The 19,033-nt window shown below is 44.6% G+C and overlaps 1 long non-coding RNA gene across 2 annotated transcripts in view; it reads left to right on the top strand.

Moving 5' to 3' along the window:
- Positions 1 to 19,033, top strand: part of LOC124524257 (uncharacterized) — a 163,962-nt gene that overhangs the window by 540 nt on the left and 144,389 nt on the right. The window lies entirely within an intron of this gene.

Raw genomic sequence — 19,033 nt, 5'->3', positions numbered from 1 at the left:
CGGGGCACTTGGCGCGGCGCTTTGAGCGCTTTGGTGGTGTGGGGACAGGAAGTTTGGCGGTTTTGAGGCGTTGGCGCTGGTGGGGTTTGTAAACGCGCCGCCAGGGACCATGTGCTTTGGTTGTTGCGCGTTCGTGGGAGGTGGGAGAAACGCTGATGAATCCCAGATACTTTCAAAAGGCAGGGAAAGGACTGGCGTTAGGAGAGGATAGTTGGGGTTTGGTTTGTCTGCCCTTTTTAACTAGGCGTGTCTGATCCTAGCCGCTTCTCTGTTGGAAAGGCTGTGTGCGTGTGGATCGCCCTCTATCAATTTTCTGGAGTATTTCACCTTTCACCTTCGTGTGTGTGTGTGTGTGTGTGTGTGTGTGTGTGTGCGCGCGCGCGCGTGTCGGGGGAGGGGACAAAGATGCAAAGATGATGTTTTTGGGAAATGCCATTCGGTTTGGACTGGAAGGTAAACTCTTCCTTTGCATTGAATGCCCTATGCTCTGAAAGAAACTACTGAGCAGTGGTTGGTGTTGTTGACAAAAGGGGTGAGAGCTGGTCTGAAATCTTCCCCGAGCCTGAGAAAGCAGCCGCAGGAGGAGGTCTCTCGCGCTCTCCTTTGTGTGGACGCTTCCTTCCAGATGTGAGAGGGTTGGGCTGGGCGCTCCTGGGTGGGGTAATAATTATCCCGAACATTCCTGCGATCTGCTAGGACTTGTAAACATACCAGAGCCAACTCCTCTGAACTTTTGCAAACCAACTTGGTCTGCTTGCCGGTGCCCAGACGGCTGCGTCTGGAAGGTGGCCCCTTCAGAAGAAAGACTGCGGAGTGCTGACAGCAGCAGGCTTTCCGGAAAGCTGGTGGATCCACAAAGGTTAGCTAGTGTTTGCCCCAGAAATTGACCAACCAATTTGGAGGATGTGTGCAAGGTTTTAACGCAATCCCTGACATGCTGCCTCCCGTCCTCAAGAGAATGCATCTGTGGAGCTTCCAAATCAAATATCTGGAGGAGAAGAAAAGCAGCTTCACCTTACTTAACCTCCTCAGGCGGCACTTTCATGTGCCATACACATGCTGTTAAGGATGGTGGTTGACAGCTTATTGTGTGTCGGGCATCCCAGTGGGCACATTTTGGGCATTATAAATAGTCCATGGAGTGGTAAGCTGAGCGCAGAGGGAGGTTAAGTAGCTTGCTGTAAGTCACACTGGTAATTTGGAGTTTACAAGACATCTGATTCCAGATGCCGGGCTCTTAACCATGACAATGCCTCTAAAGGGGATGTGCTGTAATGGCATTAATGATGACGAAGAAAATAATAGTAATAACAATAAGTCCCTCACATATTTTTTATTAGATTACATAACATGATGGTGACTGACCTAAAGTAAATACTCAGTATATATTTTGGTCTCTAAATTAAATGTCACAAACTAGGTGATGGTTATATTGATAAGTCTATGATGCTTTTTTCTTTTTTATATATCTGAGAATTTTGTAATAACAAGTAAAGCACAACCACACACACACACACACGCACACACACACGTTTGAACAGTGCTTACATTTCTTAAAAGAGGGCCAGAAGAATTCAGGCAATTCCAAGGACTTATTGCCCAGGAGAGGTTAATCACTTCTTTATGACATCTGCAAATATTAATCAGACACTTTGGTTGCTTAAATTCAGTAATGCAGGTGGAATGTATTTGAAAAATATAATGAGGGAAAATGAAGAAATCTACCTAAAATGCCATTTTAGTGAGGTTTGAGTTTCATTATTGCTGGGAAAATCTCAGAAGTCGCTTCTCCTGGGTTATGCAGGTGATTGCCTTAAACCTCACCCTGCTTGGAGATGAGTAAATTTTCCTCTTAGTGGCAGGTCAGTTCTTGACTTCTCAAACAGGCAGACAGTTGTGCTTGAGCCTAATAATCTAGAATAATTTCGGGGGAGTTAAAGCTACAGCCACTCCAGAGTGTAAAAGCAGCTAAAGTTTTCTCAGTATTGTTTACTGTCGTCACTGGCCTGTTTCTAGCCAGCATGAGAATCCTTGTTCTCCATTTGATTTCACAGATTTAATCAAGATTCTGCATTGCTTTGAGCAGACAAAAAGGAAGTTTTGGCTAACTGACAATACAAATAAGGTACATGGAAAACAGTTAAAAAAATGCCCTGTCTTACACAGCCTGCAGTGATTGTCTAAAATTTCAGGAACTCTTCATAGTTACTTTACACACAGTACACACATAAGTGAGGGGTTGAGGCTTGCACTGCAAGTGACCTCCCTCTCTCTCTCCATCTCTTTCCCTTCCTCCCTCTCTCTTCCTATCTCCCTGCCTCCCTCTACATCTGCCCCAGAGATCTGATCTTATCATGAACACATTATTTTTACATACTCAGTAACTGCTGAGGCTCACTGGACTTGCTATCTTCAGCCTATAGATAAATAAATCATATAACTGAGCTCACCAGTTAAGACTTAGGTGTCTCTCTCTCTCTTTTTTTCTCAATGTATCTCTCATCTCTCTCTTTTTAGATATGGTTTTTATTTTGTTTTAGAAGATACTTTTTTTGAAAGTAATTTATTTATTTCCGGGTCATTAAGATTTCTCTTTCCTCTTTTGGTAAACATGTGTCTTGGGTAGTCAGAAATGGTAAGGTAGCAGTTTTCTATTGCTAGATGCTTGATTTAGGGGCCAAATCCTATTTTCCTCAATGATCTGATTGACCAAAATTATCATGATGTTTCTTACCTCATTTTTTTCTGGTACGATCCTTTTTTAAGCTAATCGCACAAGGCAATGTTTTCTAAAATGAAGATCATGAGGGCCGCCTGGGTGGCTCAGGCGGTTGAGCTCTTGGTTTCAGTTCAGGTCATGATCTCACGGTTCATGAGTTCAAACCCCGCATCGGGCTTTGTGTGGGTAGCACAGAGCCTGCTTTGGATTCTCTGTCTCCCTCTCTCTCCACCCCTTCCCCCACTAGCTCTGTCTCTCTCCAAAATAAATAAACATTAAAATGAAGGTCATGAAATCGATTTAGTGGGCTGCAACCAGTATTTTTTTTTTTAAGTATAACAGGACAGAAAATATCAGCATCATCATATGTTAGTATTCTGTAGTTTCATGAAACTTTGAGTCAGTTCTGTAACTGGGGCTGCATGCACATTCTGGGTTGCAGTATAAAATGTAATTCTTACCATGAGTTGCTGTCTAAAAAGTGGAAAGCTACTGCCACAGGGTGTATTTTCATAATAAGTGACAAACACCCAATTCAACTAGAATTAGGAGATACATATCTATACAGATATATGTAAATTTTTTTCATATATACAGGTTCAACTTACTGAAAGATACATACTTAGAACTGGCCCCAAGTGCATCTTGCTCAGGGCTAAACAATGACTTCAGAATCTGATTTCTTTCTTTGGGTCTTCAGCTCTGTCTTCCTCTTTTTTCCTCTGGGTATAGGGTCCCTGTTGGGTGACTAGCTGACTATAGCAGTTGCTAGTTTACACGATTTTCGGTTCAAGTCCAACAAAAAAGGATAGACCTCCTTTGCCCAGGTGTTGAACAAAAAGCCTCAAAACTAGTTCTGACTGGCCTGATTGGCATGGTTTGGAGGGAAGCCCTGTGCCAAATGACTTCTGCAGAGGTTGAGGTCTTTGCCTTGTGGTGGAATCTCACCCAGACCACATGGACTGTGGATGGCAGAGGGCTGGACCTCCAGATAAATACAGTTGCTGGATAAAGGGGAAATGGATGCTGAGGAAATCAAATACACATTTGTTGAAACGGACAAGTGTCTGACTCAGTGAAAGGTGATTTCTGTTCTCTGTGATGCCCGAAAGAATGGAGGCTGAACTGAATTATACTGAGACACATAGGTTATCAATATGACTTCTCATGTATGCAAGGAAAGCCTTAGCTGTCACTTTTAACCTAGTCAATATCAGGACTTAGGAGATCACAATGCAGAACAGGTCAAATTGATAGTGGTTGCCCTGCTTCACAATGGCACTGAGGGAAAAAAAGACAGATATATTGATTAAAAATCCACTACAGACCCTAAACCTCTTACAAGGGGTGGTCTTGACCCTTCTTGCGTTTATGTGCGAATCTTGGGGGCGCCTGGGTGGCGCAGTCGGTTAAGCATCCGACTTCAGCCAGGTCACGATCTCGCGGTCCGTGAGTTCGAGCCCCGCGTCGGGCTCTGGACTGATGGCTCAGAGCCTGGAGCCTGTTTCCGATTCTGTGTCTCCCTCTCTCTCTGCCCCTCCCCCGTTCATGCTCTGTCTCTCTCTGTCCCAAAAATAAATAAACGCTGAAAAAAAAAATTTATGTGCGAATCTTGGAAGGTGGTGTTTATTTTAATCACTTGGCTGCACTAATGTGGTGAAAGTAGTTATTGAAGGGGTGTCTTTCAGCAAATTGTCTGAAGAATACACCTCCTTGAGGGCCAAGGCCAGTGAGTTTTCTGCTCCACAGCTCGTCAGCCTTGAGATATTTATCTGGGTCTATGTTACTCTGCCCTTGGGGATGTGCTGCTTTTAATTATCCTCTGCCACTTCGTGTACAGTTATCCAGTGGGTAAGGGGGCCTAATTGTGTGCGGCTGTGGAGATAATGTGCACTCACAGCAGAGGTTCCCTCGAAGTAGGGGACGGATCATGCTGGCTTGCCCGGGTCAGTCCTGGTTAATGCCTCTGCCTCTAGTTTGGATGATAAATTATATGGTCACCTCACATAGACTATTTTAGGGGACCGTGATTAGAGGTCTTTTTAATAGATAAAGAATTCCTTTCACCAGGCAAGATTAAATGTAACATTTAAGGATGGATGCTTGTGTGGTTAAAGTAAAAAGGAAAGCAAGAATGTGGTTACCAGAAAGGTCATGATAGTGTAGTGATTCTTAACCCAGAATGATTTTGCCCCCAAAGGGACCCTTGTCAGTGTCTAGAGAAATTGCTGCCATTTATTGTTGCCATTTGGGGAAGGTGCTGTAGGCATCTAGCATGTGGAAGCCAGGGAGGCTGCTAAACATCCCACAATGTACAGGACAACCCCCAGAACCCAGAATGTATATAGTGTTGAGGATGAGAAAGCCTGGTATACTAGTTATATTTGAGGAGGAGGGAGACAAAGTGTCTAGGAGCTCCTGAGTGATGGATACGTGGCTGTTTACGTGGAGATTATAGTGAGTTGTGTAGTTCCATTTTATCCATTTTTTTAATGTATGTTATACTTAAGAATGAAAAAAGCTTTAAAAAAATAAAGAGGTGCTCACCATAACTGCAGGATAGGATGGACATCCCGATGCCTGTTAGGGTCCTGTTCAGATGTGAAGGCTCAATAAATAATAGTAGAGTAGAGCTAATGGTAACAAGACCAGCTCACATTCCCTAAGCATTCACCTGTGCTGGGAATTGCTTTGCCAGGATCCCATCATATTTGTTGAATTGACAAAGTCTATGTGTTGACCAGTATTTTACAGAAAGACAGAATGAGTTTGGGTTAGGGACACTGGCTCTCGAGTCCGATGACCTGCCCTCAAGTCCAGTTGCACCACCTATGGAGTGTAGGACTTGGAGCAAGTAGCTTACCCTTTTTTGTGCCTCACTTCTCTCATCTATAAAATGGGGAGAGTAGGAGTTCCTACCTCATTGGGTTATTGTGAGGATAAAATGACAGTGTAAAGTGCCTCATACAGTGCCTGCTACATATTAAATACCCCATAAATATTAGCTATTATTATTTTGGAGGCCAAGAAAAAACATTAATAGCTATATTTTTTTATTGGACACTATGTGCTAGGTTTCAGTCTAAGCATTTTTAGCCATCCTTTTCTTTATGCTTGCAAAAATCCTCTGATATAGGTGTTATGTACGTTTATCACTCCCATTTTATAGATGAGGAAAATGGAGACTTGGTGAAATTAGCAAATCATGGAGACTTAATTTCAACCCGAAGTCATTCTGACTGCAGAGCCTCTGCTCTCAGGTATTACGTCCTTTTGTGAGATCTGAAAGGGAAACTTGAGATCAGCTAACCCACAAAAAATCAGCTAGTCCCAAAGAGAGATGTGATTTGGCAAGTTATTAAGGGATGGTGCAGGGCCAGAACCCAGGTTTTTTGCCTCCCACCATCTTCCAAAACCATCTATGTTTTGCAGACAAATGCATCTACCTCACAAGGCAACTATGGTGGGTGGGAGCAGACCCAGACCAGGGACACAGGGTCTGGAATTGTGGAGATGTCTTCTAATTCAGCTACAAAATAGCCCAGGGCTGTGTTTGCCCAAGGGGGCTAGTTGTACCCCTGGTGGTGTTTGAGTTAATTTTAGATGATAGATGGAGAATTATTTTACTTTGATGGTTGCTTGTTTATTTTAATGTGCACCAACATATTTTTTTTCCACTTAGACCTTCAACACTTATTAAAGAATGTATTTCTTTCCGCCTTGCTGAATAAACTATTGACAGACTGCATATTACTGCTTAGGATAAGGCTTAGGATATGACATTTACATAATGTCAATGTAAAATAATTTTAAAATATTTGTTAGTAACAGAGTGTGGGTGGTGCTGAAAAATGGCTACACCCCCAAAGGGAATCTGCCAATGATGGAAGTCTGGGAAATACCAGACTAGAGAATGTGTCTCCAGCATGGTGCTCTTGAATCCCTTGGGGATCAGATTCTGATTCAATAGATATTGGGTGGGAGCCCGAGAGTCTGACGAGCTCTCAGGTGATGCTTCTGATGCTCATCTGTGGACCATACTGTGCCTAGCAAGGGATCAGAGAACCTAGAAGGTTCGTGGACATGTGCTGGGTGTTGTGGGAGGGTCAGAGATGGGCAAGGTAATCCCCTGCCTCCCAGGAGCTTAATCTAGTTGGGGAGAGAGGATGTGAGTGGGCCAGGGAGGTCTGCAGAGAAAGCTTGGCGGGAAGGGAGAGGTTCAAGTACAGGTGCAGGTCTGCCCAGAGCCGCTGCAGCAGGATGGCAGGAGGGGAGGAGGGGGATGTTTCCCTTTGGCCTGAAAGATGTGTGGCAGCAAGTGGAGAGTTCCAAGACAGGCTTGCCAAGCAGGAGGAAGGGTGCGAATAATAAGGAAGACTCTAGAAAATGCCTGTATATGCAAAGTGGAGATTTCCACAATAATGGGATCAACACAGAATTAGTCTGGAACGTTCAGTTAGAATAACCTGCCTGGGGACGTCTGAGTGGCTGTCGGTTAAGTGGCTGACTTCTCTTCAGGTCATGATCTTGTGCTTGGTGAGTTCAAGCCCCACTTTGGGCTCTGCAGACAGCTCAGAACCTGGAGCCTGCTTCAGATTCTGTGTGTGTGTGTGTCTCTCTCTCTCTCTGCACCTCCCCTGCTCACGATCTCTCTCTCATTGTGTCTCTCCAAAATAAATAAACATTAAAAACAAAAAAGAATAACCAGTTTCTTCAAAGAATAGGCCCCTGCCTAGAAATAATAGTCCCCCTTTTCTTGAGTCTCCAGAAGTGCCAGGCATTTGCCATGTGCTTTTTGTACAGTGTGTGGCACCCGTCTCCACAGTGACCCACAGTACCCCGCACTTTACAGAGGAAGAAACCAAGGCCTGGAGGGACTGTGTGACTTGTTCAAAATGCACCCAGCTGGTAAGTGACAGACCCGGAATTTGAACTTGGAACAGAGTCTGGGCTGTGACAGTTTCAGCCTGAGAGGTCTAGCTTTCTCTCCTGAGAGCATACCTCCCAGGAGCTTCGTATGGCCCATCGTGCTTCAAATGAGAGTATTGCCCCCTGAAACAGATCCTCAGCAAACATCCAACATTGTCAGGTGGTGTATCCTTCATTGTTATTCATACAAGTTTATTTTTCTTGCTGCCTTGCTAGATAAGTTATTAACAGACCAGAGTTTTTGGCATTGTGACCATAAATTAGAAATAAGTTCAAAAATGCATCCCTCCACCCAAATAAACACTGGCTGTTTTGTTACAACAAGGAGGCACTTTCCTTTGGAAATCACCAACTAGCCTAGATAGACAGTTATTGGAAATAATTATGCCTCCGCCACAGCGTGGGGCCAGTCACAGCCCCGCCTGATTCAAAAGGTCTTTCTGGAATACCAGCATCCATCTTCCAGCTGGTGCTTATAACAGCCAACAGCGTCGGTAGGGGACCCGACAATGGACGCAGCCTGAGGATTGTTTCCAGGCTTCCCTTGTTGGACCTGACCGAGCCCATCCCATCAATACGGTCATTGTAAAAGAGCAGGAGGACCGTATGCAACCCGAAAGGGAGGCGCAAAGCTCACAGAGCCACCCTGGTCCTGGTTCATCCAGGTTTAATACATGGTACAGTTATGCCAGATGAAGGAGGAGCTGGGGAGAAAAAGGGGTTGAGAAACAGGAAGGCCAGTTCTAATCTCGTCTCAGCCGCCAACTGACCTGATCTGTGTTAATTAGCTCTCTGAGTTTGTCAAGTGGCTGGTGACACTTGAGGTTGCTTCCATCCTAACCCTTTACACTACGAGCCATCAAATGTGTGCCCCGTGTGCCTTATCTGCCCCTGTTGTATTATTCTCATTTTTTTAATTGTTTTTAAGTCCCAGATAAATGTGTTTAAAATAAGTGCATTTACAAAGGGCTTCCTTATCAGCAGTGTGTTGGTGGAACAATTCAGTAAAATTATTTGCTGTCCAGTAAAAATAATATTTGGCATAACTTGTCATCAAGTAACCTTTCAGTATTGAGGCAAAGATCAAAACATTAGGGTAGCGTAGCTTTTTTGAGAAGCTGGGAAAGATAAGGGTATTTGAGGCCATCACAAATGAACTAATTGCATCCATTTAAATGGACAAGTTGAAATGCAAGATCCTGATCAAGTAATGAATACCATGTGCCCCTAGACTGGGAACAACGTAGAGCCTCAGCCCAGTGGGGCCATAAGATGTAAATTGAGGACATAGCATGGTAATTTGCTCCAACTGTGCTAAATTAATTCAGTGTATTTTGAAGTGAAAAAAAAGTGTGTTATATACCTTCCTGTTCTCAATCCAGCTGAATTGTCACTGCCTACAAAAAGGGGAGTGTCCCGTTTTCTCAAGGCCAAAGTTTGATTCAAACAAATGAAGAGTAAGAAATCATTTTTTGCAGCGATTCAGCTGCTTTGAGCTGTTTGGATCACGAGTGGTTCTTGTACTTTGTAGCAGGAAGGCTTAATTGCACCTGGAAAAAGCATACCAGAAAACTATCGCTAGTCTTTTTTTAGACCTCAGTGAAAAGATTTGAAAATGATCAAGACAAAGGCTATTTAAAAGTTGATAGATTGTCGACAAGTGTTCATACTATTCGGTAAATACTTTCACTATAATGATAAGGGGGCTGTGCAACTGTGTCCTCTTTCAGAGTATACAAGGCAAACTTTCTTCTTCTCACTTCTTATACAGTTTCATTTATCTGGAGTTGTCAAGGAATAAATAATCTGTTTCACTAAAGTGATTTTTTCCAGGTGATTACAGCTTACCTCTGCCTACCCACATTATTTTTTTGCTCGAACTATTTTTGATGAAAACGTGGCACATGCTTTTTTACTTTTTTTACACGGAGTATATAAATGTGGGTAGATGGTTCCCGGATTTGGGCTCCTCATGACAAACACCGCGTTTTGTTCCTTGCCATCATCCTGTTACTCTTTGACAGCTGAATTGTGGAGCTGAGTGCCTCTGTATAAATAATCACCGATTTTTATTCTCTAACAGTAACTGGTAGTCCTAATCACACGGTTTCTCCGAGTAGTCAGCAAACCCCACGTGGGGTGCTAGGAACTTCATGCACATTATAATCTTGGCTAATCTGCCTAACCCCCAAGAAATGAGATTATTCTTCCTGTTTTACAGGTGAGAAAATTGAAGTTTAAGAAAGTAGTAGTAAGCAGTAGGGCTGGGATTTGAACCCCTGTCTCTCCATGAGGCATGCTTGTTGATAGCTCTTATGAGAGTTGCCTCTTGCTCTCTTTCTCCTCTCTGCCTCAGTTTGGGTATTTGTGTCTGTCCCCTTGCTTTAAAGACTTTCGCTAAGTATGCAAGGTTAGGTGTCTACCTCTTTTATGGGTATCTTTTTCCTTAAATGGGGTTCTGAGGGTACTTTTGCTGATTCCTAGATTCCCAGATATATTCTGCACAGTTGCAGTTTCTGGAACTCTAACCTGTGAATTCACCACTGTGTATGCTAAGGCTTTGGGGGGATTAGAGGATTTTCTGCATTATGATTAAGCAACATAATCAAGAAACCTGCCATCAGGAATGCTTGGCGAGTCCAGAATGCAGGGGTCAGCAAACTTTCTGTGAAGGGCCAGGGACTAAATGTATTAGGCTTTGCAGGCCATATGGTCTGCGTTCACTTACTTAACTCTGTCTTTCTAGGGCAAGAATTGTCACAGACAATACATAAAATAATGGGGGAAGCTAAATCCCAGTAAAACTTTATTTAGAAAAACAAGCAATAGGCAGGAGTTGACTGATGGGTCTAGTAGTTTGCTAACTCCTATTATATAATGGGGGAAAGGACCACCAGTCAGGATATTTTATTTATTTTTAATTTTTATTTTTATTATTTTATGTAAATAATTTTTAAAAGTTTTTTCATTTATTTTGAAAGAGAGAGCATGAGCAGGGAGGGGCAGACAGAGAGGGAGACAGAGAATCCCAACAGTGCAGAGCCCGACGCAGGGCTGAAACTCACGAACTGTGAGATCGTGACCTGAGCTGAGATCAAGAGTCAGACACTTAATGACTGAGACACCCAGGCGCCTCCCAATCAGGATATTTTAAACGCCTAACTAGGTAGGTAGTTCAGAGACAGTGAGTGTAGAATGAGTGGTGGTTAGGCCCATGGACTCTGGAGCTAACTGCCTGGAATTTGTCTCCTCGCTCTGCCACTAACTATTCGAATGCAGGCAAACATCTTAATCTCTCTGTGCCGTGGTTTTCTTTTAAGATTAGGAAAATAATGGTCCTTGTATCATAGGGTTGCTTTGAGAATCAAGAGAATTATATATAAAGTACTTAGAAATAAGCACTGTGTAACTTTCTGTGAAGTTAAGAATCACAAGGAATCTGATTTCTCTCTAGTGATACTAAGTATTGTAATGAGTTGAGGGAAAGAACAAGACTTCGTTTGCTCTGAGTGCAGTGGAGGGCAGTGATCAGGCTGCGGCCAGTTGAGGATGGACGTGTGGAGGGAGGAGGGAAGTTTGCTAGTGAAGGCAGCACAGTGGGTCAGGAGAAAACCTGGGCTCCTTGGCTGGCGGTTACGGGGAACTGGGTGTAGCAGTCTGGTCTTTATATCAGTTCCGTCTAGGGCGCTGCTTTCCCCATCTGTAGAATAAGGGGGTTCACCTGGGTTAGTGCCTGTGAATTGTTTGCTCGCAGGTTGAATTCTGCCTATAGAGAGCTTAGTTAGCCCCTAGAGCATTTTAAAAAATATTTGAATTAATCATCGGCAATTACGAATCAGCAGATTCTGCAAAAAAAACCTTTGGATTCCAGGTTTCTTTTAAAAATTCAGAAGCTCTAACAATACTGGCTGCATTCCCTCCTGGCAACAGTTGGCTAGTGCTGAGTGATGGCGGCCCATGGGTTCCATCGTTGATTACTGCAGCAGGTGTCACTGGTGCCCAGCCCATAGACTTGCCCTTCCATTTCAGTGCAGGCCAGCCTGACCTCCAGCTGCCAGCACCTGCATTCATCTTGCTGAGGACTCTCTCTGGGGGTGAGTGCCAGGGATTTGATGCCCACCTTTCCAATGACGATGGGTTCAGTGCACAGACACCTGAGCTCCCTTGCCCATCTGGTGAGACATCTGAGGTGTTATTCTACACCTGTTTCGAGAGTTTTGCCGTAGGGTTTCATCTCCAGTCACCCATAGCAATAGTTGACTTAATGGGACACTCCCCTTTTTATGGCGTTTCATTGCTTTTCTCATTTCCCCACTCTCCCACTGGCGGTCTCTGGGATGACCTCTCAGAGAAATACCTTAGTTGCAGTTGAATCCTTGTGCAAGGCCAGCTTCAGGAGGAAGTCAGAGTAAGAAAACCGTGGCCTTACCACTGAGGCCAAATGAGAATTGCCCTTGTTTTTCATCATGCTTGGGCAGTTTTCTTCCGTAGAGAAATAGTTGTCCATCCCATGACTATTGAAAGAGGGAAGGTTAAGGACTGAATGGGCTGTAAGTGTCCAGAAGAATGGGAGTATATTCCTTGTGTAAGTAAAGAATAGATGGAAAACTTTTGTGCAAATGACCTTTTTCATTCACTGAAGTCTTGTCCCATAGGTGTCTGAATTTCTGATTTCTTCAATAGAAGATCCTCATGGATTCTTAAAGTGGGGACGATTTAATGGGGTATTCTGCAAGAAGCAGTCAGAACCCCTGCAATGTGATTGGTGGATTGATTTAAACTGCCTGAGGAGATGTGCAAAAAAAAAAGGAGATTTGAGAATCAAGCTTGTTTTCTAATAGGTGACCAACCAACCTGGTTGCCTCAGGGCTGAGAACTCTCCTGGGATGTACTAAATCTGGGGAAATCCCAGGCAAACCAGACTAAGCTGGTCACCTACTGTAGATACAGGTCACACCTAGGACCTTTCAAAGTCCAACCCCTGAAAGTTTATGTCCTGTGTGTGTGTGTGTGTGTATGTGTGTGTGTGTGTGTGTGTATGCTTATATTTAAAATATATATGTATATATTTTAAGTTTATTTTTTTATTTTGAGAGAGAGAGAGAGAGGGGAGGAACACAGAGAGAGAGAGTGAGACAGAGAATCCTGAGGAGGCTGCACACTGTCAGCACAGAGCCCGAAGTGGGACTTGAATTTGCGAACAGTGAGATCATGACCTGAGCCAAAGTCTGATGCTTAACTGACTGAGCCACCCAGGTGCCCCAATGAAATCGTATTTTTAAAATGACCCCGAATTTAAATGCATGCTGAAAGAAAATAACTCCTTTCTAGATTTCTAATTATAAAAATCTGGGTAAGTTTAACAGCATGACTTCAGTTTTCCTTTTTGTCTGTGCCTCTGCTTTGCCACTGTGTGGACTTAGCTGGCTGTGGAGTAACACAACACTGTTAGTTAAAGGAGTGAATTTGGAAATGTTCAGTACCTCTTCCCTTTCAGGGCCTCCACTCTGTCATTCAAGCAGGGGCTCAGCAGCATTGCCCCCGCATTTGAGGCTCGGAGCGCTCTCCTCAAAGGTAAATAGGGAAAATGGAGAAGGTGCCTCACTTGTGTTTGAGGGTAAAACACTTCCTGGACATTTGCTCTGCCTTAAGTTACCCATCATCTTTCTTCCACTGGGTGTTTATCTATTTTTAGTCACACTGTTTTAATCAGAAGTGAACTTGTAAAAAGCTTTATGCCCAAAGTAGAAGAGTGTCACAGCTGGATGAGGGAGGGAGAGCCATGCCCCCAGACAGAGGACATAAATAGCAAAGGGTGTGAATGGCACTAGAATGTGGGAATCTCTGAGAATCAGAAGCCAGATGTGTTGTCTGCATAGCACAGCGTGGAAGGAAGACCTGGGCATTTGAAATTTAGCAAGATTTTGGGCATCAAATGAGGAAATTTAGACCCTGGCGTAAATATATAAGACTCAATGGGAAAGTTATAAGTAGATTTGTAACCAAAAATATGTTTGTGTTCGAACCCAAGATCCATCATTTAACTCCATTTATAATCTCACACAAGTTAGGAAACCTTTCCTGAGCCTCATTGTCCTCATTCATGACACGGACCTGAGACAGAACAGAAGCTGACTCTTAAGTGCCAGTAACGTACTATCACCAATGCTAGGGATGTTAGAGGAACTGCTTTATTCAAAGTTTTACAGTCCTGCAAGGTTGGTATAATTAGCCCCATGTTACAGATGAGGAAATGGAGGCACTCGCATGTCCAATAGTTTTCCCAGCATCACTCAGCTAGTAAGTGATGAAGCCAGAATCCAAACCTGGGTCCGGCTGACTCCAAAGCCTGTGCCAGCCTGTTGTAACTTACCTCTCACAGTGCTGGCCTTCCTTGTGTCCGTCCAGAAGCATATCCTGAGGTAGACTGCAAGCAGTGTATTTGGGAAGTGCAAGAAACAGCAGCAGCGAAGTCAGGAAATGAGACGAGGAACAGAAGGCCCACAGAAAGTGTGTTATCAGTCCAACTGCCACCGTGGGCTAGGAGAGCTCCATCCCACTGTGGAAACTTGGAAACCAGCACAGCCCCTACATGCAGCATAGTGCAGCCCAGTGCAGTGGTCTCATCCAATGGGTGAGGGAGCTGGGGTGTTTATACACCAGCTCCTGAGAGTCACCATTTGAGGGCTGCTTCTGGGAGGAAGAGTGATAATTCCTACAGGCTTCCCTTGTATCCTGTGCTTGGCAAAGTAGGACCATCAGCCCGAGGAAGCCCTGGCAGAGAAATAAATGCAGGTGTGGTGGTTGGGAGCAGGGCAATGTAGCAGTAAGGAGAAGTCCGGAAGCAGTAAGGAGAAGGGAAAGAGTGCTGACAGCAGCTGCTACGTGGATGTTAGAACCAGTCAATATGTGTAGAGGCAGGCCTAGGGCCACCATTTATGGAGGGTATAGTATGATTGTGTACATAATTAACAGTGAGAGGACTTTTGAGGGCTTAGTCTGGGTCTTGTGAATCCTTACTTGACCTAGAATTGTTCCCAGGCACCTAGAGGAAGGCCTAAGGGAGGTCATCTTGCATGTGTTGATCATGAATTTGGGATAAATGCCAGGCCTGCCCAGCCCTCCACATTGGGCTGTTTCTTTGGTGGCTCCAGGCATCTGAGGTCCATTGAGATATCTACTACCCCTGGGTCTGGGTCCAGAGGGAAAAGCTGGAGTGGGTGCTTCCACACAGAACCAGCCACCACTTCCTCCATTCAGAAACCCAAAATTTGCCAGCCCTGTGTTCTCTGAGGAAGGAGCGTTTGAAAAAGGATTGTGAACCAAAAACAGGAAAGGATAAATGTAGCTTGGGTGACATGATGAGCCAGGACTTATGTTTCTCTTATGATGATAACAGCTTGTTTTCCTGCCGCCTCTTAAGGTTTGCTTTTCTTTCCAAATGTAATTACTGAGCACTACAGCTGTTATAGTTTTGGGTTGTCCCACTTCCAACCTTCCCTCGGTCCATTGGGGGGTTCCCCATTTTGTGTGGTCTTGGTGGGGGCAGTGCCCATCTCTCCCTCTGAACCAGAAGATCAGATTGTTCCTTTCTTCATGTGGTGCAATCCAGGAATATGGCAGAGTCTACTTTTTGTTCCCTTCCTCCTATTAGTAACAACCCCTACCCTTTGGGTTTTCTCTGGGCTTCTGGCTGCCATGGTAGGGACTACATTTCCCATCCTCCCTTGTGTCTAGTATGGCCATGTGACCAAGTTCTACCTAATCCACCTCAATGAATGGGAGAGGAAGTGGTAGGTGCAGGTTCTAGTTGTTTGCATCAGAAGGAAACACCTTCTATTTGTTCTTCTGTCCTTGCCTTAAGCTCTGGAACAAGGAAGACGTAATGAGCCATCTTCAAACATGGGGATGAGGGCAATAATCCAGTCATTGGCTTGCAACCTTGGGAGTTCCCCAGGTGAAATCCGAAACTGGCCCCCTTAAATGGAGGTCAAGAAGAAATGGAAGAAGGAGGCAGACCACTGCACCCTCTGAAGGCTGAGTCCTTGAAATGGCTCCTACTGAGGGAATGCTAGGCAGAACATATATTCCAAGGACAGTGGTGGTGGGGGGTGGGAGCAGGATGCTTATGGAGCCACTGATGGTCTGGGTCCAGCTTAAGTGTCACCCAGCAGTCACATCCTTTCTATGACTTCCAACACCAGGAGATGGCAGAGCATGAAAGTTAAAGAGGTCCAGGTCCCTCCCTCTCTGTATGGAGCACAGCTACACTACCAGCCCCTGCCCCTGCCCGACCACCCTCTACTTGAACTTGAATTTGAACCAGAACTTAACTGAACAACTCTTACCTGGTCTTTGTTAAAAACCAAGAACCTATATTTTAACTGATACAAAGGCTTGACACATGACTTAGCCTAAATCAATGGCAGTTACTAGAAAAAATCATGGGAGTTGGTGCCAGGAAGACCTGGGTTTACCCTGCCACTTACTAACTGGATGATGTCAAATAAGAGATTAATCTAAACATTTTCTGAGGCTGTGGGATGCATTGTCATATTTAATACTCCAGAGCAAGTCTCTGGGGGGAAAATGCCCGGCACAATGCTTGGCACATGGTCAGCAATCAATGGAAGATGGTTATTGATGTTATCGTATCATTATTAATTATTCACAATGCTGAATTGTTGCTGACCACTCAGGCGGTAAGGCAGTATTAGTAACCTTATACCTGCTGGCTCTGAGGTCTGGAATTCATTGTCCAAATTTCTAGAGAGTTTGGGTGATCCGTGGTAAATTAGCAGGTCAGCAAAAACTGTATGTTCCCTCAGACCACTGTGGGTAGCAGGCATTCACTTACCTCAAGTAAAGGATATAGTCTAATTAGTGGAGCAGAGGGTATGTCTGATGATGACGTGGACAGACCCCCCTGGGGTGGTGCCTTTTGATCCCTCATGACGCACACCCCAGGTAGGTGTGGAGAGTAGCAAGTACAGGCAAGGTGTGCCTGTCAGGGGAGACTGAGTATCTTTCTTTCCAGCACTCTTCCCCGGGCTAACTGGGAAGCCGCATCTTTCGTGTCTGTGACCACTGCCAGTGGTTTACCTGATTTCCGCCTCCTCCATTCTTAGTAACAGACCCCCAGTTTTCTTTGAGGCGGTAGTATGCTTTGCTGAGAGACTACCTTTCCCTTTCTCCCGCCCTATTCAATATGGTGGTGGGAGCCAGTGCTGGCTGGTGAAGTGTAAGTGTGTTTTGTGGAGCTTCTGGGAGGGTCCCAGTTGGGAGCTGACTCAGACGGGACGCATGCTCTTTTTGCCTTTCTGTCATCCTTCTGCCGCTGCCCAGAACACAGGTATGATGGCTGGAGGGAGCTTCAACACCACTTTGTGACTTTAGCAACAGCCATGGGCTCAGGATAGCCAAGTAGAAGGTATAGGGATGTGCTTTCTTCTGGAAATGGCTACCCCCACACGAATACTTGAGTGCCGCCCAAAGCTCCTCCCCCTCTCACCCCTCCCCACCATTTCAGCTTTATGTGTATTAATTGGCTTTGGCCTTATTTTACCTGAAGCATTTCAGTAGCCTTGAAGGTTCGAAGCACCATGCTACAGGGCTACGAAGCTACTTCTCTCATCTTCTTGTGGGGCTGGATTCATTTCTTCATCCTTTTTGCAAATGCCCAGTCTGCCTTCTCAACAGAGTAATGTGATACCACCATTCTGCCCACTGAACTTACTCGTGACTGAACATTTTGGTGCTTAATTATTCTGACTTTTTTTCGTTTGTTATTTTATGGACTTTGCTTGCAGTGGAAGGTGTTTTCTTTTTTTCCCCAAATACAGTAATGCTTCTTGTTTTCTGCTTTTCTGAATATGTGGATGGATTCCTGATGATTGTTCCCACAGAGGAGGGATCTTAGAAAAACTAACCTGTGAGGTAACCTGAGGTTTGCAGCCCCTTGGTAATCTCTGTTGAATTAAAAAGCTCGACACACATAGGGCGCCTGGGTGGCGCAGTCGGTTAAGCGTCCGACTTCAGCCAGGTCACGATCTCGCGGTCCGTGAGTTCGAGCCCCGTGTCAGGCTCTGGGCTGATGGCTCAGAGCCTGGAGCCTGTTTCCGATTCTGTGTTTCCCTCTCTCTCTGCCCCTCCCCCGTTCATGCTCTGTCTCTCTCTGTCCCAAAAAAAATAAATAAACGTTGAAAAAAAAATTTAAAAAAAAATAAATAAATAAAAATAAAAAGCTCGACACTCTGCTGGTTATTCATCTTTTTAATTAAAAAAATTTTTTTTAATGTTTATTTATTTTTGAGACAGAGAGAGACAGAGCATGAGCAGGGGAGGGTCAGAGAGAGAGGGAGACACAGAATCTGAAATGGGCTCCAGGCTCCGAGCTGTCAGCACAGAGCCCGATGCAGGGCTCGAACTCACACACTGTGAGATCATGACCTGAGACGAAGTCGGATCCCTAACCGACTGAGCCATCCAGGCGCCCCTGGTTATTCATCTTTTGATTCTCATCTCCAGGCCCATCTTCCTCTCCTCTGAACTGGGATGCGGGATACAAGTCTACAAGCTACATCTGTCACCCTCACTTTTAGCTGGCTTCTGATTAGGCTGTGTCAGTGGGAGGTAATGGCTGGTGATGGGGATGCAGGAGGATGGGGAAGGGATTTATTTCTGCTTCCAGCTCAAATGTGTCTCTCTCCTAACAGCAGCAGGTATCAGTGGAGCTATAGCCAGGAAATGTGTACTTGAGTGGAAAGACCAACCCTAGTCTCTTATTTACAAACTCCTCTTGCATCCGAAGAATCTAAGTGAGAAAGCAGCTCAGAATAATAAGTGAAGTAACTAATGTGCCCCAAACACGTACAAATTTCACAACCTGCAGTTAGGTTCATTCATCCATTTAGTCATTCAGGAAACATTTGTTAAGTGTCTACAGCAACTGTGTGAGTGACCCTGGGGATCATAATGTAGGTGATTGAGACAGTGTTATTTGGAGAGGGAGTGTTACTTTGGATTAGCTCTGGAAGAAATACTGTTTTTGGAGTCTGTCTTTCAGCTGAGCCAGAAGGCCAAGAAGGAGCCAGCCATGTGAACCTCGGGGGGGGGGGGGGGAGCATTGCCAGGCAGAGGGCATGGCTAATGCACTTGCCAGGAAGTAGGAGCATGCCAGGAGGGTTTTAGGAATGGAAAATGGGTGGGTGTGGCTGGCACTAGAGAGCAGGGGAGGGCATGATGAAGCAAGATTATATTATGGAGGGTCTTGTAGAAGGTTTGTATTTTATTCATTTTTTAAAAAGTTTTTTGTATTTTATTCCTTAAAAATTTTTTTTAAGTTTATTTATTTTTGAGAGAGGGACAGAGAGAGCGCCTGGGGAG

This window comes from Lynx rufus, unplaced genomic scaffold, assembly GCF_022079265.1.
Source record: "Lynx rufus isolate CCGP_SWC_20201006 ecotype Redwood Valley unplaced genomic scaffold, mLynRuf1.p SCAF_4, whole genome shotgun sequence".
Classification (NCBI taxonomy): Eukaryota; Metazoa; Chordata; class Mammalia; order Carnivora; family Felidae; genus Lynx; species Lynx rufus.
The sequence above is the reverse complement of the archived record's forward strand: the minus strand, read 5'-3'. Positions and strand labels throughout refer to the sequence as shown.